Here is a 21,613-nt window from a genome sequence, read left to right as displayed (position 1 = left end):
TAGGCCACTCCTCACAATCTGGTAAAACTGGGGGTTAGGCAGGAAGTTAGAGAGAAAGCTGACTGGGTTGGAACCAGGCAACACCTTGTGGCAGAGGGTGTTGTAGGGGAAGATTCAGAGGGGTCCCTGTCAGGGGTGGGATCCTGACAGAGGCCTAGCAACCAGAGAGAACGTTACGGGACCGTGCCTGCACGATATAGCGGCGGTACCCCAAGAAAGGATAAGAAGCGAAGTTTATTGTGCTGAGTGAGAAAAAAGATCAACGCAACAAGGAGAATACCAGTAGGAGTCGTGCTGTAAGACGAGGCAACATCCTATTGAGGCGCATAACCGGTGGCCGGAACGCCGAGGAAGTATAGAGCTCCAGGCCAAACTTCAAACCTACGGCAGGACAGTCAGTTACAGGCGGGCTGTCTCACCCAGACCCAGGAAGACACAGGGGGGTAACAACAGGAGTGGGGCGACGCTAGAGTCCCGGAAGAGCTCCGAGCCTCCCCGTCATACGGGTGCGTCCTAACCGTAAGATCAGGGGGACGTAGAGGGAGAACATCAGAATCGAGTTGTGAGGGAACACGAGAAACAGACACAACAGTTGTGGGTACTATCCCGTAAGCACAGCAGGGGAGGACCACAACACACAAGCGCAGGAAGGTAGGCACAGATTTCCACCTGCAAAGGGAACTCTGGAGGTGCCATCGGACCGACCGGACTTGCGCAGCCCGGTTAACCGTATTCCGGATTGAGGACTCAGAAGCCTTCAGTAAAGAGGTAAAGAGACTGCAACCTGGTGTCCTCGTTATTGACCGCGACCGGCACTACACCGCACCGTAACATCAGCACCATACCACCACTTTCATTGTACGCCCCTCAGCAGGGTCACGGACTGGGTCTAGCCACCGTGACAACCCCAGAACTGCGACAAAGAGGCCCGGTACCGGGTACCCCTCGGCCCTGCGGCAGTGGGGGCGCTGCAATTTTGGCGTCACGAACAGGATCTACTTAAGCCTGAAGAATCAGGTCATGTGTGCCTTGGAACTGTGATTTATTATACTTGGACTGTGACTAATTGCAAAGACTGTGCTTTGCCATTTACCGCCAAAAACCGCCGCCATTACAGCGCTGAGGAGAGCGCAGGAGAAGAAGAGAGGCGTGGAAGTGGGCAAGGACAAGCTGAAGAGCGCGAAAGACAATGGCCGCCCAGTCTAAATATTTCTGCACTGTGAGGACGTGTCCGTCAACAGCCGAGGTCCGCCTTCTCATCCTCGTTGGAGGGTGGAGACCATGGAGACGGGGCCGCCCACGAAAGAGACCGCGGGAAGAGGACACTGGAGAAGAAGCGAAGATGGCGACGCCGGGAGCACCGCGTGGGAATGACCCGACTCAGCGAGAGGCTGCACAACCCGACATAGCCCCGGACACGCCATCATTGCGGGGACTGACCCTTGCGGAGCTACCGATGGGCCGACCCCCCTGGCCGCCGTCCGAGGAGTGTGTGGCTGCAGCCGAGGCCCGGCAGATAGCCCACCGCCTGGAGGCCGACGCCCGTGTGAATGCTCGGCTGGGCCAACATACGGAGGTCCGCCTGTCTCCGGTGTCCCCCGCTTCTTTCATCCCGACCGCGGCGGAGTGTGAGCTGCAGGCACAGGGCCTGAGGATCCTGCCGGAGGCGGAACACCTGCAGCGCCTGATGACAGCGTGGCGGAACAGACCCCAACCGGCAGCCCAGGTCGATCTGAGGAGCGTTGAGGAGGTTCCACCGTCGCACTGGGGTGTAGTAATATCCTTTAACTCCCGGAAAGGAAGGGGAGTTATCCAGGAGATCGGGGAGCCCCTGCAGGTCCGTGTGGATCGGGAAGAAGTGGAGCCCTGCGGGGGAAGGTACGATTCCGATCTGGAGCCTGGTGACGCAGTGACATATACCCGGTGGAGGAGGGAAGCTGGTGAAACGGGCTGGGTAGCTCGGGGCATCCAGCGGTGTGTCGCACTCCAGGCCGATACCGGGACATCTGAGGACGAGCCCCCTGCAGAGAAGGCAATGGAGCCTGCCTCCGTGGAACCTCCGGAGGTCCGGGCTCACCATGTGCCCCTGGGTCGCGCTTGCCCCCGAGTAAGGAGGGTATCCCGCAGAGGGATCCTGTCGCTGCTGGAGCCAGGACCGGCCCTTGTTGCACCAACGCGACCCGTTGGCCGGGTGAGGCCTGGAAGGAGACCACCTCCTGCACAGCTACAAGAAGACTAAGTAAGCAAAAATGCTTTAATGATTGTAAATAGTTAACTGCTTGTTTCCCTGCTTTTTGCTGCTTTAAACCCGACTAGGGTTATTCTTAAAGGGATCCCTTCGTTTACCCGGGATCCCTATTGCTTTTATTTTTGCTTTTATTTTTCTTTTGCTCCCTATTCACCCATGTTATCACATATGACAGAGGCCTAGCAACCAGAGAGAACGTTACGGGACCGTGCCTGCACGATATAGCGGCGGTACCCCAAGAAAGGATAAGAAGCGAAGTTTATTGTGCTGAGTGAGAAAAAAGATCAACGCAACAAGGAGAATACCAGTAGGAGTCGTGCTGTAAGACGAGGCAACATCCTATTGAGGCGCATAACCGGTGGCCGGAACGCCGAGGAAGTATAGAGCTCCCGGCCAAACTTCAAACCTACGGCAGGACAGTCAGTTACAGGCGGGCTGTCTCACCCAGACCCAGGAAGACACAGGGGGGTAACAACAGGAGTGGGGCGACGCTAGAGTCCCGGAAGAGCTCCGAGCCTCCCCGTCATACGGGTGCGTCCTAACCGTAAGATCAGGGGGACGTAGAGGGAGAACATCAGAATCGAGTTGTGAGGGAACACGAGAAACAGACACAACAGTTGTGGGTACTATCCCATAAGCACAGCAGGGGAGGACCACAACACACAAGCGCAGGAAGGTAGGCACAGATTTCCACCTGCAAAGGGAACTCTGGAGGTGCCATCGGACCGACCGGACTTGCGCAGCCCGGTTAACCGTATTCCGGATTGAGGACTCAGAAGCCTTCAGTAAAGAGGTAAAGAGACTGCAACCTGGTGTCCTCGTTATTGACCGCGACCGGCACTACACCGCACCGTAACATCAGCACCATACCACCACTTTCATTGTACGCCCCTCAGCAGGGTCACGGACCGGGTCTAGCCACCGTGACAACCCCAGAACTGCGACAGAGAGGCCCGGTACCGGGTACCCCTCGGCCCTGCGGCAGTGGGGGCGCTGCACAAGCGCTGCAGCCCATCAGAGGCCACTGATAAGCTGCAGCACTCACGGGACATTACATAGACACCATATATTCTACCGGCATTTGTGCCGCATTTTTACATAGGGCACTTTCACATGTCCAAGTAGTAGATAATCTTATTAATATGAAAGATTATTCCAAAGCCTCCCTAATTAAAATCAAACCCTGGTGAGATAATGTTTAGAGCCATGACTTCTGTAAATTGTGTGTAGGGTCAGGCTATTCTTACTTAAAACTAATTTCAAAATTGTGAATTAAACCCCGAAGCAAAAATAATTTTTATGCCAAAACACACGTAATTAGATGGGAGAAAAACAAAACAGATAAAAATTAGATCCAGCACACTGATGAAAATCAGTCAGCTTTTCTTTCTTCGAGTAGAAAAAAATTTAGATTGTGAACATCACTGGGGAGAGGGTGTAGATAATTCTCTAATCAGGGTGAAGACCCCATGTGCACAGAGGTGCAGACTGAATTTAACTTCACTGACATCTAGATGGGATATACCGTGGGGCTACTTTAAGAACCTCGCAAAGGGAATCTGTCCACAGGTTTTTGCTATGTAACTTGACAGCACTATGAAGTAGGGACAGAGAGAGTCCAGCGATATATCACTTAGTTTTCTAGGTGCGGAAGTTGTAATAGACTCACACTTTTCTCTGCTGTGGGCCGGGGTCACATTTGTGAGTGCAATGTGAGAAACTCGCACGAGTCTCTCGCATCAATACCCGGCACTGCCGCCGGCACTCGGGACTGGAGCTTGCGGCTGAATGTATTTCTATGCAGCGGAACGCTCCGGTCCTAAAATCTGGCGGCAGTGCCGGGTATTGATGCGAGTTTCTCACATTGCACTCGCAACTATGACCCTGGCCGTAGACCTAGCAGAGCTCAGTTGATGAGCTGTGTATAACATCACCCACACCACAGCTTTATGTACATTGTATAGTGACAGAGAGCTGCAGTGCTGGGTATGTGGTTGGACTAGGAGGCATGGGGCCACTTGTCCTGTAGTGATAATCTCCTACTGATAAAACACTGATTGTATTAAAACAGCAAAACACAGCCAAGTAAGTGACATATCACTTCAATTTGTTTCTCTGCCCTGACATTATGTTGTTCTCAGATTACATAGCAAAAATCTGTGACAGATTCCCTTTAAAATGCTGTAAACACACAGACGATACATGCAAGGACATTAGAAAGTGGGGCATTAAGCACACTCCTCCCAGGATCACATCTGAACCAGACAATGACAACTGGGGACATTTTTAAAATGAAAATTTATTGTCGGCAAAGTTTCAAAGTCCTGTAAGCCCCTCATTATTAGAAAGTATCAGAGCTCCAGTCCATGGAGGAATTTGTAGTAAATTGCCTAATGCATCATTCTGATATCACACGAGACATCAGAATAAATCTAGATTACTGCAGAGTTCAACAATATAGTAAAGTGCTCCGGTGAAGCCAACGAGCGACTACAGCGAGAGCAGGCCTGTGCAGGCGCCACAGGAAGTGACATGTTCATTCAGAGCGAGCAAAGCAATAAGGCCGGTGATGCATGAATGATGATGCATGAATGCAAAATAATCTGCGGATTACTCATGGAGCTCATGTACTATTACATCAGGCTCCTCACCTTCGTACACACTGCCCAGTAGAAACAAATGCATAATAACACCTTATCAAAATTAATTCGTAATAAAAAGATTCATTTTATGGCTGGGAGCGAACAAAAATGTTTTTTTCTTCGTCGGTTCTATAGTAGCTGAGCTTCACCAGCAGGGATTGACAACCATTCAACTTTCCAGTGTGTCCAAAACAATACTGGCGTGGTGAGCCTCTTTAATTTTTTTTTTTTTTTTTTTTTTAAGAATGGGGATCAGTGGTGGAGACTCCATGCTGGACACGGAAGGGCGAGTAAAGCACAGTTTTGTTTTGTTTTTTTTAAACAAACTGGGACAAAGGACATAGGGTTTTTCTGAAACCTAAATTTCTTTTTACATGACAATGAGACTAATCCTTGCACCAATTTGTTATACAAATCACCAAAAGAAATCCAAGTGCCATCCTCAGACTTCTATGAAAATGTAACAGATTTTGTCACGTGAAAAATCCCACCATTCACTTAGTCAGTAGACTTTTTAAACTAAGATCCACTAGCCATACTGGAGCGTCCCTTTAGCTCGATTTCACATTCCGCATACGGCCCACAATGTCGGGACTGATTTAGGGTTTCTTGACCTGAGCCGGTCAGGAGACCCAGGTCACTCCAAGCATTGTGGTCCATCTTATGGACTATGAAATACGGCCATCAGAACCCAGAGTTTGTGGTACACTCCCTGCATAGATTAACTATTGGCTCTCATGCCAATGGCCACGTTAGAATAAATTCACGCCGATTTTACCTGAGGATTTATACAGGTGAAATCTGAAGAAAACTACAGTACAAGGCTCATGGATAAGATTAAAGAGAATCTGTCAGTAGGACCAACCTTCCTAAGCCGTGTATATGGGCACACAGGTCACAGGAAGATAAATAAAATGACACCTTACTATCTGAGATCCAATGTCTTATTCCAAAAAATCCACATCTAAATGAGCTGTTAAAGGGAACCTGTCACCCCCAAAATCGAAGATGAGCTAAGCCCACTGGCATCAGGGGCTTATCTACAGCATTCTGGAATGCTGTAGATAAGCCCCCGATGTATCCTGAAAGATAAAAAGAGGTTAGATTATACTCACCTGGGTGGGTGGTCCGATCCAAGGGGCCTCGCGGTCCGGGGCCTCCTATCTTCATAGGATGACGTCCTCTTCTTGTCTTCACGCTGCGGCTCCGGCGCAGGCGTACTTTGTCTGCCCTGTTGAGGGCAGAGCAAAGTACTGCAGGGCGCAGGTGCTGGGCCTCTCTGACCTTTCCTGGCGCCTGTGCACTTCAGTACTTTGCTCTGCCCTTAACAGGACAAAGTACGCCTGCGCCGCAGCGTGAATGCAAGAAGAGGACATCATCGTAAGAAGATGGGAGGCCCCGGACCGGACCGGACCGCAGCGGGACCACCCCTGGGTGAGCATAATCTAACCTCTTTTTCTCATCTTTCAGGATACATCGGGGGCTTATCTACAGCATTCCAGAATGCTGTAGATAAGCCCCTGATGCTGGTGGGCTTAGCTCATCTTCGATTTTGGGGGTGACAGGTTCCATTTAAGAGCTATGGGCATAGATCTCACTGTGAATCTTCACAGATTAGTTTATATGAAAGGGAACATTACCAGTGTGAGACATGTAATGAGTGACAGGCTGCTCTCCTGATCTACATGTCTCACACTGGCAACTCTCCCTTTCTTTAATAATAGATCTCCCTGAGAATCTGCTTCCAGAGATTATGTCCGGCCCATGAATCTTAACAGCTCATTTACATATTAAGAAAAAAGCCGTTTTCTCTGGAATTGGATCAGATATTTATTTATTAAGCTTTGCTTACATAGTACGATCATATTCCGCAGCGCTTTACAGATATCAAACTTCAACTCTCTCTGACCTACATGGCCACATAGACGGCTTAATAGGGTTGACCTTATTGACAAATTCCCTTTGAGAAATGCTCATGATGTCGCAGATTTTCGTTGTGGATTTCACCTTTTCCTATGAAGCAGGACTGCGATTCAGTCATCTACAGCGCAATAGAGCCACAAACTTACTTATATAAGACCCAATAGAGGGGTAATGAAGTTTGTGGACCAAAATGTCTAGCAAGGCTCCCAGCTATCATGGGTATTTAGCACAGAAATGGTCCTCTTATATGGAACACAGGGATCTTTGTGGCCTTCTCCGAGGCTCTAGGTGGGAATGTACCCGCTTTTCGTTACACCTTGCGGCCCTCTGTACCTCTGTAGGCATCTAATATTATGGAGGTTTATTTCGGTCATTTCTCCGGTCTGATTCTTGCAGGGTAAGTTGTGACAAGAGTTATCAGATTCAATAAGGGGGTAAAGTGCCGCACTGAGCACCATACAGGGGCAGCTGCACAGACCCTCTGGGTGCCCCCATATAACGCTCCTGCACATGGCTCTGCTGCAGCCTAAAACTGGTAAGTGAGCTTTGGTTTTCTAGTCCGCCTCGGAGGGCAAGAACAGTTGAATTTAGCTTATTAATATTAAGAATTGTATTAAATAAAAAAAACAGTTTGTAAATTTCTTATAAAAGTTGCTTTTACAGCAGAAACAGGTTCTCTCTCCCCCAAATCAATTCACGTCATCAGTTTTCCCAAATGCAAAAAAAAAAAAATCAGTCAAGTTCAGACAGCGCAGCCATTCTGGGAGCGGCCGTCCTGCACTTTAACAACTCTGCTTCCCGTCATCTGGCAGGTGCCTCCATGACACTGACAACATATGGAACAACACAGTAAACGTCCCCTGGTCTGGCGCAGCTGGTGACGTGATCCGATGTTATGATTTCTAGGGTTAGGACCAGCCCAAGATGTTCCCACTAGATGTTCATTTAGGAAGGGAAACGACTGCATAAAGCGGTGTTCAGACATCACAATTGTATCAGGATTTTCTTTTTGCAAAAAAAAAAAAACACATACTAAAAATGCCATATGACTGCTATGTGCCAATACCTCCAAACCACAAAGTTCCAAATCCTAAAAAACCCTTTTAGCTATTAAGAGTAGAGTATGCAATTTATCAATGGAAATCATTATCTTCCATTTCCTTTAAGGAGATAAACAAAGTCATACCCAATTTCGTTCTTCTTGCTCTGAAAAAATAATCTGGCCAGATCTCTCGAGCCTCAGAAAGGAATTTTGTGGGAAGTGCAATCTGCAGTTCATTAATTGCATTACTCACTTCTTTCACATAAACTGGGCATTTTCTTCATGGAGAGCTGCACAATTCTATAGACACGGGCTCATTGTTGAGGCAAAAGTCATGAAATTATTAATTCTTTACTTCTATTGTGCCTGTGATTTCAATTCAGATGTCTGGCTTTATCCACATGAACCAAAGCCGTAACTACAATAGGTGCAGGGGTTGCAATTGCACCCGGGACCTGGAGCCTAGGGGGCCACAAAAGTCCATTGTGCCCATATAAATAGACCAATACCATTAAAGACTTGCAATAACTGGGGGCCTGTTGGAGCATTTGCATTGGAGCCTATTTATGAGCTTCCAGTTGCACAACTGACACGGACATAGTATGGCCAAATGTAGTTGATGGCAATGAAGACAAAGATCTGGTACTGGGAAAGCAAGAATAACTTTTCCAATACTGTTTTGGCATCAAAGTAATTGGCTATCCCCAAAAATTCCTTTTAAATTAGTTCTCCACTCAGGCTCAAAGAAAGGATCCTTAACCCCAACTTTGCAAGTAAAGCCTCCCACATATAGTAGACTAATGTGGCCCGAACTCGCCGGTAACTATGGGATCGGCTGACAGTCTAATGTGTATGGCGGCCAAGGACTATTGATTGTCGGGGTAGTTACGAATCTAGCATGTCCTTATTTTTTCTGCTGATTCTTGTGTTCTCCCTGAGATAAACCACTGTCAAAGATGTCAGTCAGCAGCTTCCTCATAGAGAACAAAGGAACACTTGGCCAAGAGAGTACCTCTGTGTATGAAAGAGACAGCTGATAAAACTGACAGCCAAACCATTTGTCATGAGGTTACCATGACAGAGAGTAGCCAGAAGACCGCAGCATCTGATTGCTCCTTCTCCTGCGCTGAAAAGAAGCATTTCTTTTTAAACAGTGTAAATTTCTTTTGGCAGTATAGGGGTTAATCGGCCATGTTGGGAGCTCTGGGAGTCTGAGTTTTCCAGCTGAGCATGGTTAGCCACTCCTATCCCCTATATAATCTGGGTTCTGACACATGGTCACATGGTCAAAGATAGTTTTGCTGCATGGCTAGGAAGATAGGTGTTGGTGGTTATACGAGTAGGAGTTTGGTGGGTTTATCTGTGACTGTTGCTTGGTTTAGTAAGTGTGATAATTCTCTTTCCTTCTCCTACTTTGGTTTTACCCGATCATCCACTCCCTGGTTCATTCCTCTGTTATATGTGAGTGAATAACTTGTATGCCTGGAATGTTCCGTTTCCCCTCTTTGTGTTACCTTGTTCATCTGGTTAGTGTACTACGATGCACTACTACTCCCCTCTTCCCTGGGTGGGGTAAGGGTACAGACGGAGGGCGGATTCAGGCGATATGCAAGGTACATGGCCCCAGCATCTTCACCTTCAGAAGTAATCCGGGGAATAGGGCGAGCTAGGGCGTCCCTTAGTGTTAGGGACAGGGAAAAAGCCACTGGTCTCAGGTTACCCAACAACAAAGTCGTGACACCATCATTCAGTAGACAGTTATCTAAAATGTATGGGGGATATTAAATTGCTGGGCATACATGTCTTACTAATTTCGTTGTCCATAACCACGATATGGCTATTGGCCGAACATTTGTTCAGCAGGCAACTCTCTCTCTCGACTTCCACATGGAAATAAAGGCTGCACTCGGCCAAAAGTTCACATGTTCTTAATGGTGAGAAAGGCTAAATCCACTGCTAGACACCTCTGGTAACTGATTATCTCCCTGAAAATGAAAGAATAGGTGTTGATATTCCAACCACCTCATTCTTCACCCCCACCATCATCTGTTTGGGGAGAGTTGAAAAGTTCTCATATACATCACCTGTCTTTCATCCAATGTCTATAGGAGCCTTTTGCACAAAAAAAGCTGCCCTTTCAGACACAAGTAGGAAAAGTGAGTTTTTTGGCAAATCTTGGAGTTATCATGACTCAGTATGATATACCCATTTTATGCCTCACTTCAGCACACTACTAGAGTTGAGCGAATTTGTTCGGGATCCCTCTTATACGGCAAGCTATAGCGCTTACCGAATAAGCTGCAGAAGGAACCCGATTTTCTGGATCGCGCCGGCTGATCGGAGCCGCAGCTGCATGTGTCGCTATAGCTTGCCGAATAAGAGGGAACCTGAACAAATTTTCTCAACTCTACACACTACCTTCGCCGGTTTGTCTTTTACCATAATACATCCCTGATGCCAGATAGTCCCCAGGTAAACGACACATACCCAGTCTTCCACATGATATAAATGAAAAGGAGGATTCATCAGACCAGGCTACTTATTTATTGCTCCACGGTTCAAGGAACACCCACCAGGACCTGCCATTTTCTAAATCCCTTGACCAAGTCATCACAATTTGGTCCTTATGAAAGTCAATAAAGATCCTTGCACTTGTTTTTCCTTCCAATGCATCAACTTGCAGTTTTCTTATAGCCTAATATATCTTACATGTCATTAGATCTTCCCGACATATACATCCAGCCATCCACATGATGTAAAGGAAAAAGAGGAGTCATCAAACAAGGCTTCTTCTTTATTGCTCCATGGTTCAGTCAGGAGGTCAACATGCCCATTGTAAGTGGTTTATAGTGGTCTGCAGGCACTCAGACCCACACTGAAAGTATGTCCAAGAACTTTTCTAGCATTAATTTTTTTTCAACAAATTGTGCAAATGAAACCCTTGAGCACTATGGTTGCCCTTCCTTAGAGAACATTTGGGACTTACTAAACCATGGCATACTAGGAACAATTCCCAGGAACTGACATTATGGAAATACCAAGTCATAATTTGGACTCTATCAAGATCAATGAGATCCTTGCACTTTCTATCTTTCCGACACATTAACTTTTAGCTGACTTACAGCCCAATATGTCCCACTTGTCACGAGACAATAAAAGACACTGACCTCGTCTGTTAGAGGTTTAATGTTACGGCCGATCGGTGTCGTTGATGGGAGCGTTTGCATCAGTTTATAATTATATTCCTATTACCGCACACTTCTATTGCACCACCGTGCTCATTCGCGTTTTAATAAGGGAAGAAAAGATGGACCAAGAAAAGCGTCAAGGGAAATATCTTCTGTATTTTATACAAGCAACATGAATTGCGTGCTCTGATAAAGAAGGAATAGGCTCTTCACTACAAGGTCAAAAGCGCTGCTAAGGATCAGCGAGGAACACAGAGAAAGCATCTATATCCTCACTACTGAAATGATTCACTGCAGCGTAATGAGCCAGGGGTGATGGGAGCCACAGAGAGCGGGTAGGCCTCCGACAGATAACAAAATGTGTAGAAGGTGTTTGGTAATATATCACATTCCTCCCTGACACACAGAGATAATACAGGCTTGCAAATATGTACGGGTCATCCGACAAAAAAAAATATCTTTGAGCAGGGTGTAAGTAATTTGCCAAATCTTATGATCCAGTTATGGGTGCTCAGCTTTTTAGATCCTACTTAGGTTAACCCAAAACTTTTTTTCAATTCCTTGTTACCAGATATTTACAGAGTCATTTACTAAACTGAGGTCAACTGCAGCATTATAATTAATGCCCTGTTAAAATGCAGAAATGTTGTAGAACAAGGTCATTAAAATACCATCAAGGTGTCAAGATTTGGACATCATTCCTCATGTACACAAAATCTGAGGACCCCCTGAGAGAAAGTCCAAATTGGGGTCCCCAGCTGATATTAACCAATCTCATGTGGGGCAACATCCAGTCCTTCCATACACTAAGATGCCACAGTCGCTTTTCACCATGGCGTCAAAGGAGTAAATTGCTGCATTCGGTTGATATAGGAGTTTACAGTGTAAAACAATAATAATCTTTTATTTATATGGCGCCAACATATTCCGCAGCGCTTTACAGCGCCGATGGGGCTCACAATCTAAATTCCCTATCAGTATGTCTTTGGAGTGTGGGAGGAAACCGGAGTACCCAGAGGAAACCCACGCAAACACAGGGAGAACATAGAAACTCCTTGCAGATGTTGTCCTTGGTTGGATTTGAACCCAGGACTCCAGCGCTGCAACGCTGCAGTGCTAACCACTGAGCCACAGTGTTACCCCATCCTCCTGACTATGGCAAATACCGGTAGAAGTGGGTGGATGCCAGTCGTCGTAGGGCCGCTTTTGTAACATACCCTCCCCTGCAGGTCATGAACCCCAATAACAGTCATATGGCCTGTCTACATTGGCAGTTCACCACTGGTATCCAACCTTGTTAAAGATCCATACAACCTTTGAGAAATATAGAGACATAATGGGGTACTCGCAGAACTGTATGGAGGCCTACTGAACCATCATGTGCCTCAAGTTTCATATTTCCCCCCCCCAATACCATAAGAATCAGGCCATAAAACACACACAGGCAGGCATGAAGAATTCCTGCTTTTCTTTCTCTGTAGCACAGTCCAAGAAGCATGGATGACATTACACAGTAGTACTGAGCAGTCTAGCTGTGAATCCTGCTATGGGGGATATGTCTCCTTCTGTTACTGTTGGCTCCTACTCCCTCCATAGTGTATAATAGGAGCTATAACTTGGCACCTCATCATGCTGGCAGTCCAACTTGCTTTAAAGCACCACTCCAGTGTTCGTTCTTGTTGCAGTGCTGGAGTGGTGCCACTAATCTAAGTTTTCTGACCTTAAAGGGAACCTGACACCTCCCCCAGGCGTTTGAAACTAAAAGAGCCAGCTTTTGCAGCAGTAATGCTGCATTCTGACAAGGTGGCTCTTTTAGTTATTGGTGCTGTAACTGCCGAAATAATCAGTTTTGTAATTTGTCCCAAAAACCTTTTCTTCAGTCCTGGAGGCAGGTCTTTCCCCCCCTGCTGCAGACGCCACACAGCCGTCACTCCAGTCTTCTTGGCGCCGGGCGCCGCCCCCCTCAGCGCTGTTTTGAAAATAACCGGCGCCTGCGCTCTTTTCTCCTGCCTTGGGCAGGCGCAGTGAGCGCTGCCCGTCCTCTGTGCTCATATGCAGTCTAGCTGACTGCACCTGTGCGGCCGCCCTGCCTGTGAATAAATCAGAAGACACTGCGGGGCTGGGATTCACAGGCAGGGCGGCCACACAGGCGCAGTCAGCTAGACTGCATATGAGGACAGACGGGCAGCGCTCACTGCGCCTGCCCAAGGTAGGTGAGAAGAGCGCAGGCGCCGGCTATTTTCAAAACAGCGTTGAGGAGGCGGCGCCCGGCGCCCAGAAGATTTGAGTGACGGCGGTGCTGCGTTTGAAGCAGGGGGGAAAGGCCTGCCTCCAGGACTGAAGACAAGGTATTTAGGACAAATTATAAAACGGATTATTTCTACAGTTACAGCACCCAGAACTAAAAGAGCCACCTTGTCAGAATGCAGCATTACTGCTGCACGAGGTGGCTCTTTTAGTTTCAAACACCTGGGGGGGGGGGGGACAGGTTCCCTTTAATATAAAACTCCCCAACTGCCGTCTTCTGCTTTTCCCAGCGCGGTTCCGGTCCCGGAAGTCAGAGGTAACGGTCCCAAGCTTCGTTTTGGCTCTCAGACATACACTGAGCTGTGACCTCCGGATCTCCCAGCGAACAGTGGCGAGCTCAGGCAGGTCACAAACTGCTGAAGACCGACCGAAGCTGCGCTAATAAAAGATGACGAGAGCGTCTGGTAAGTATAACACTAGGGGCTGGAGTGGTGCTTTAATCAAGACAAATCTGAGCAGTTTTTTTTTCTTTTTTCCAGCGTGACTGATAAGTTCAGGAGGCCGGGGGTGAAAGGTGGAGGAAGGAACGTCTCAGAAGTGAACACAGAAGCAGATTTTACTGACAACATATATTAGAAAGTTTCTGATTGTTGCCTCTACTATTGATTTATGCCAAGCATGTTGAAGAGACAGGGGCCATGTAATGACGGTGTCATTTGTTTGCATTCAAAATTACATCTCAATGCAGTTTATACATTGGAGATAAGTGCAGAAACCAATTGTAAAAAAATATTTAAAAAAAACCATTAAAAATACAAGATCAATTTTCTGTGTTTGCACTTAGACATTATTATTAACGTCCTAAATCATTTTAGCTTTCTCTGGCCCTCACAAAGGATTTAATGATGTCCCAATATTCTGGGTAGGAGGGGTAAATCAATGTCTCATTCATCATCTGTGACGCACATGTTGCAGAAGAGACAGAAAATGCTGAAGTTGGTGTTTCCAAAGCTGTAATCACAACGCTGCGCAGAAACATTTCACTGTAATATTGCTTACTCCCATTTTTTACTTTATATTTGTTCTCTTCACCTGCATACAGTAATTACTATTTGTTACTGTAATGGGTGTAAGGTTTTACCCTTCGTATGTGTGACATGTTTTTTACAGGATGAAGGTGGAATGCAAAACTGTCGCTCCATTCACTTAAATGGTAAACATCAGGATTTTTAATTTTGGTAAAATTTGGAGGCAAGTGTTGTCATTTTGGCTACCAAACTCATATAAACTAATGGCATATAAATTCACAACACAATTTTTTTCAGAAAATAGCACCACAATTAAAATATAAATTGAGTAGAGTCTAAAGGCACATGAGCTTTTGCATATTAATGTGCCAGAACCGGGCTGCCATACAGGTGCATTAGGACCATCTCTGGATGTTTCAGGTTTCAAAGGCACATTTTATCCTAATTATGCTACAAAGGACTAAGTATGGCAGTATTCCAGAGAAAAACAGTGGAAAATCAGTGGAAAATATCTTCCCACACTGACTCTGATACTCCTACTTTCACATTTCCGTTGGTACGGGCCCGTCGCAATGCGTCGGGCCGACCTACCGACGGACGTTGTGAAATTACTGCACGGTGTGGGCAGCTGATGCAGGTTTTTCAACACATCCACTGCCCATTCCGCAGTCCGGGGAGGAAGGGGCGGAGTTTCGAAAATGGCGGACGCGACGCACAAAAAAAGTTACATTGAACTTTTTTTGTGCGTCGCGTCCGCCGTCGCACGACGGACGCGACGTGTGACCATCTGTCGCTAATACAAGTCTATGGGCAAAAAACGCATCCTGCGAACACATATGCAGGATCCGTTTTTTGCCCAAACCGACGGATTGTGACAGAAGACAAAAGACGGAAGTGTGAAAGTAGCCTAAAAGCAGGCAAACAGACTGATTAACTGGAGATTGGAAGCCACTTACATGCAATTTTTTTTTTTTTTTTTTTACTGGAATGAAGACAAATCCCCTAATAAAGTGATTTGCAAAATTCATACCTTTTCATGGTAGATAAAATTATAAGGAAAAAGAAAATGAAAATTTAGTAACTCTTTAAGGGAAGTTTGGAAAAATTTCTAACAAATTCCTTGAAGTGGCAGACTAATTGCCTAAAAGCCCCCTTACAACTATGTAATGTTTATGAAAGCCTCCTGACTCTCTTATGGCAGATGATTTGGCGAGAAAGAAGGATCCAGAATTTCAATTGCCAATCTTCTTGTTCAGAGCAACCACGAGCCGCTGCCAGAAAAAGTCTGGCAGCAGCTCTTTCACAGAGAACACAGTAATGCTTAGCCAAGCTTTCCCGTGTATGACGATGGCTATCAGCTGAACGCTCTATCAGCCCACAACTAGTTGATGGGTATAAGGGCCATAACTAGGTTAGGGTCGGTGATTAGTACATATTTGCCATTTCTTTGATTTTGCTTTAGAGAAGAAATCCTGCCTGCAGTAGATGGCAGCCTGCATTCTGCGATATATCAGCAGGTGAACTGCAGCAAATCTAAGCTGGATGCAATCTCTACCATTAGACTTCACTCACAAACAGTAGGGATGGTAATAATTTGTAAAAATGTCATTTGAGAAATTTCCTATTATGTAAATGTGAGATATCTACTAGAAAACACACATCGTGCAATAAAATAAGGAAGGTTAATAAATTGGTGAAGGATGCCAGATTACCCCTCACTCAGGCAGCGCTAGAGGCTTCGCGGCACAGTAGGGAGGGTTTATGACTGCAGGGTTTGGCAGTCCTCCACAACGTAACATACTGAAGCTTCCATGTTGTGGAAGTCACTGAGAAAACATTTTAGAGAATTTGTACAAAACAGAAAAAGTTCCAACAAGTCATCGCAGAATCAGTCCAGGCTGCACTTACCTCTCTGTTTTTCGCTCCCTGCTGTTTCCTCCCTGAGCTTGCAAAGCCAACATTCTGTGGAAACAAGCAAAGACAGATGTGACGTTACTGTAAGCATCAGCCATCAGCCTCACAAAGATACGGAAGGAAGAAAACACTGATCCGAGAAGCCTTTCGACTTGCGCCTCAAGAGTTAAGAGCGTCGGTCTATCGTCATTTCACATATCATCGAGGGAAGGGGGAAAGGAGAAAGGAAGAACAGGCTACAAACGCTGAAGACTTCTCCTAAACCAAACCCTTGTTTTATAATGGCAGATCATAGCAAGATTAGAGTTTACAGCAGAGCGCACATCTTGGCGGAATGACAAGATCGTCTAGTGATAAGTCACCAGCTTTTAACCATTTGTGTAAAAAGACAAAAAAGGTCATGTCTTTTATTCAGTAAATTTCCCCTTAAAATTACTAGTCTATTCTGTTATTCCTCCTGCTCTCAGGGTGAATAGGCACATGGACAGGATTGGAAAAGCATCGGGGCACAATGATGCTCTCCTGGTGCATAGATACATGGACCGTGATGGCAGGGCATCAGAGTATGATGATGCTCTCCTGGTGCATAGACACATGGACCGTGATGGCAGGGCATCGGAGTATGATGATGCTCTCCTGGTGCATAGACACATGGACCGCGATGGCAGGGCATCGGAGTATGATGATGCTCTCCTGGTGCATAGACACATGGACCATGATGGAAGGGCATCGGAGTATGATGATGCTCTCCTGGTGCATAGACACATGGACCATGATGGCAGGGCATCGGAGTATGATGATGCTCTCCTGGTGCATAGACACATGGACCGCGATGGCAGGGCATCGGAGTATGATGATGCTCTCCTGGTGCATAGACACATGGACCGTGATGGCAGGGCATCGGAGTATGATGATGCTCTCCTGGTGCATAGACACATGGACCTCGATGGCAGGGCATCGGAGTATGATGATGCTCTCCTGGTGCATAGACACATGGACCATGATGGAAGGGCATCGGAGTATGATGATGCTCTCCTGGTGCATAGACACATGGACCGTGATGGCAGGGCATCGGAGTATGATGATGCTCTCCTGGTGCATAGACACATGGACCGCGATGGCAGGGCATCGGAGTATGATGATGCTCTCCTGGTGCATAGACACATGGACCGTGATGGCAGGGCATCGGAGTATGATGATGCTCTCCTGGTGCATAGACACATGGACCGCGATGGCAGGGCATCGGAGTATGATGATGCTCTCCTGGTGCATAGACACATGGACCATGATGGAAGGGCATCGGAGTATGATGATGCTCTCCTGGTGCATAGACACATGGACCGTGATGGCAGGGCATCGGAGTATGATGATGCTCTCCTGGTGCATAGACACATGGACCGTGATGGCAGGGCATCGGAGTATGATGATGCTCTCCTGGTGCATAGACACATGGACCGTGATGGCAGGGCATCGGAGTATGATGATGCTTTCCTCATGCATAGACACATGGACTGTGACAGAAGGGCATCAGAGTATGATTATCTCCGGGGCATCGACACATGGACAGGGACAGAAGGGCATCGGAGAATGATGATGCTCTCCTCGTGCATAGACGCATGGACGGTGCTGGAAGTGCATTGGGGTATGATGATGCTCCTGGGGTGCATAGACACATGGACAGGACTGGAAAAGCATCGGGGCACAATGATGCTCTCCTGGTGCATCGACACATGGACAGTGCTGGAAGTGCATCAGGGTACGATGATGCTCTCAGGGTGCATAAACACATGGACCGTGATGGAAGGGCATCGGGCCACAATGATGCTCTCCGGTTGCATCGACGCATGGACAGTGCTGGAAGTGTATAGGGGCACGATGATGCTCTCCATTTCTTGCCTTTTGGCTGCCGTTAAAGTATACCAATTTGACCAGATGACAGTGTAGACAGAGTATTTTGTTAATAATAACAATAATAATAATAATAATAATAATAATAAAGACTGTTTTCTAGTCTGCTAATGCTCTATTTCATCTGAGCTCAGCATGCCTGATGATGTCTATAAAGCGCTGCAGAATGTGATGGCGCTATAAAAGCAAAGCAAAATAAATACATAAATAATGCCTGATCTTTTTGGTTAAGTTACCCTTTAGTTAACTTCAATGGTAACGAAATTTAAGCCTGTAAATAAACAAAACTGTGCATTTTACAATGAGCAGGACCAGTCGCTCTAGGTACATCTCTGCCATCGGATTGGCGTAATGATAAACACCAAAATCCATGTAAACTGTTTCCAGTACTTCGGACTAATAATTGGCTAAGACTGCTGATCGCAATGGGCGGCACGGTGACTCAGTGGTTAGCACAGCAGCCTTGCAGCGCTGGAGTCCTGGGTTCAAATCCCACCAAGGACAACATCTGCAAGGAGTTTGTATGGTTTTCTCCCACACTCCAAAGACATAAGAATAAGGAATCTAGATTGGGAGCCCCAAAAAATAAATATAATAATTCAGAAAACATCTCAATGGAAGGGAATAAAGAAGTGAATAGAGAACATAGCCTTAGTTATGCCTCCAACACCTCCATCTTTAACAGGAAGTAACAGAAGATTGGTAAAGGACTCTCTTTATAGTTACCAGAACCAAAACCCACCTTCCGCCCTTACACACTAAAACCTCTTCCTGTTCTCAGTAACAAAGACAGATCCTCGCTTTCTTTATTCTTGAAATGTTTTATACAGTTTTATAGTGAAAATATACTCAAAAACTAATATATAATGGTGCGACTTCAAAAAGTCCAACTGTAACGGAGTCTAAACAGCGGAGACCTATGCTTCAGCTTGTTTAAAGGGGCTGTCCACTTTAGTGCAATTAACCTGTTGGGGACATGATTTTATGGTACTTACTAACATAAGTATTACAGTTTCTTCATCTGCACATGTTAGTGCCACCTTCCTCATAGACTGCACGGCTCTACTGTCCACAGAATGGCTGCCAGTGGAGGAGCATATGACAATACCAGCCACCAGCCTCCTCCAATGAAAAACCAGCACTCATGTAAAGTGGGTTTCTATTGGAGAAGGCTGGTGGACAGATGTGGTCACATGCTCCTCCACCAGAGGCCATTTTATGGACAGATGAACTGTGCAGTCTGTGATGACAGGTGCACTAAGAAGTGAAGGTGGAGAACCTAGAATACTTATACATTAGTGACTCAAAATCATTGTCCCTGACATATTTGCTAAAGTAAAGCAGACAACCCCTGTAAGTCTTTTCACTAGAGATGTTGGGGAAAATAAATTGTAGCGATGGGGTCTCATTGTGAAATCAGTAATAGTGATTAAACGTGCTCAAGTAAGGCGTTACTGACTGAGTGACTTCGGAGTGCGCAAATAATATGTTCGAGTCCCTGCGCATGTATGTCTCGCGGCTTGTGTAAGAGTGGTGGACTGCAGTATCATGCTCCTACCCCTGAAGGTACCAGTCGCCTCATGGATATATTGTCCTGCGTTTTATACATATAATGCGTTATGTGAACTAGGTACTGCTTTCTTAGTATATATTGTGAATAGACTGACATATGGTAGTGTACAGCATAGGGTAGAGCTATAGATAAGGATCTAAGACATAAGATAAGGCCAATATGCTTAGTACATACTGTTCTGAGAGAGAAACTGTAGATAGCTAGGACTTAGGATGGATAGTAACTATGGGTGTAATATGCATAGTGTATAATATTTGGGGAAGAGAGTTAAAGGTTGGGATTAGCCCATAGTGGGAGGGTCCAGTCCCAGTAGAAAGGAGACTGCTTCTTGATAGTGACTCAGATAGGGAAGTACAGTACCCAAGGTCAAGTTCAAGTGCAGTGCACTGCTAGCGTCTGCAAGAATCTATTATTTGGGACAGCGGGAGGCCTTACTAGAATCCCTTGTGGACATTCTTGCAACATCCAGGGCTCAGGGCTCGACATGGGTACTATAAAGCATGCCATATCCTCTGGCGTACAGAGGTCAATGGATGTGTAACCATGAGAAGGGAAGGTAAAGGACCCTGAGTGGACTGCAGGACTGAATAGGAAGTCACAGGGGCTGGGAGTCAGTGACGGTGGGGATAGGCAAAGAGGAACAGATAGTGATGCTGAGGGCGTGCTGTGCTAAGGAAGCAAGAAAGAACTAAAAGTGTGGTGCTCAGTACTGCCTGTTTTAATCTGATGAACTTGAACTGTCCAGTACATTTTTGGTTGTTGAAACAAACCGAATGACAGACTCATAGAATGTTAGAGTTGGAAGTGACCTCAAGGGTGATGTAGTCCAATCCCATGCTCAATGCAGGATTCACTAAACCTTCTCAGACAGATGTCTTTCCCTACATCCATGTGCGGTGACTCATGGAAATGGAGACCTGCAGAAAACGAAGGCTTGCGGCCTACAAGTGAGTGTGATGCACTCCACATATCATAGCACATTTGGACTGCAAAATGCCAGGGCGATATGGAGCAGCAGCTCGACCATGGGAACCGCCTGCGGTCACTTTACAATTGTGTCTCCAGCACTGCCATTACCGATGTGGTATATAGACCCCAACAAATCTGAGCATTATGGGTCTGGAATAGCTTTTGACACCACAGTCTGTGCTACATCCAGTGAAGCATCAGCAATATTAATGCATTTTGCAACCAATCAAAAACCTGGTTCTTAAAAGGGGATATCATAATGATGACCTATCATACTGATGACATATCCCTAGGATACGTAGACAATTTTAGATTTATGGGGGTCCAAGACCCCATCAATCGGTTATTATTGATGAGAATAGGAGCGGATTTCTAGGCCTTGGGAGCGGCGCTATACTAAACGGTGCTGTGTTTGTCACCTCTATTCAACTGTTACATTAGGTCGCGGCTGGAGCTTAAAACAGCTCATTGTTAGGGGTGCCGGTGTTGGACTCCTTGATTTGAAATTGATGACCTATCCTGATAAGTCATCAATATCAGATTCCCAGCCACCCCTTTAAATTGCAAGCTCTCAGTGAGCCATGTGTTACTTCACTCTTTGACCTTGGAAAGGATACTGAAGGTCTGAAAATGGGACATAACAAAAGGTCTGAATTCATCTGGAAATAAAAAATATAAAACAAAACCCCCCACAAAAACTGCTTTATGGTCCTTTCAATCTTTGTCCTAGTGTTGTATGGACACCCAGATGGGTATTGTATCTCTGTATAAATACTACTCTAGAAGAAATATTCAATACAGAGAACAGGATTAATTCATTATAATCATTCCAAACACATATCCAATTAATGTATCATCACGGCTTATTACTGTAGCCTCATATAGCTGGCCAAGTTGTGTGCAGATTGAACATGGCTCTGACGCTGCACCG

General features: G+C 46.1%; 1 protein-coding gene across 8 annotated transcripts in view; it reads right to left on the bottom strand.

Annotated features, from left to right (window-relative positions):
* Positions 1 to 21,613, bottom strand: part of ERBIN (erbb2 interacting protein) — a 222,141-nt gene that overhangs the window by 119,334 nt on the left and 81,194 nt on the right. For all 8 annotated transcript variants that reach the window (XM_077286396.1, XM_077286353.1, XM_077286379.1 and 5 more), the window contains one exon: positions 16,227 to 16,280. The gene's annotated coding sequence lies outside the window, so the exon portion shown is untranslated. The remainder of the gene's footprint in view (positions 1 to 16,226; positions 16,281 to 21,613) is intronic.

Source organism: Ranitomeya variabilis, chromosome 1, assembly GCF_051348905.1.
Source record: "Ranitomeya variabilis isolate aRanVar5 chromosome 1, aRanVar5.hap1, whole genome shotgun sequence".
NCBI lineage: Eukaryota > Metazoa > Chordata > Amphibia > Anura > Dendrobatidae > Ranitomeya > Ranitomeya variabilis.
The sequence above is the reverse complement of the archived record's forward strand: the minus strand, read 5'-3'. Positions and strand labels throughout refer to the sequence as shown.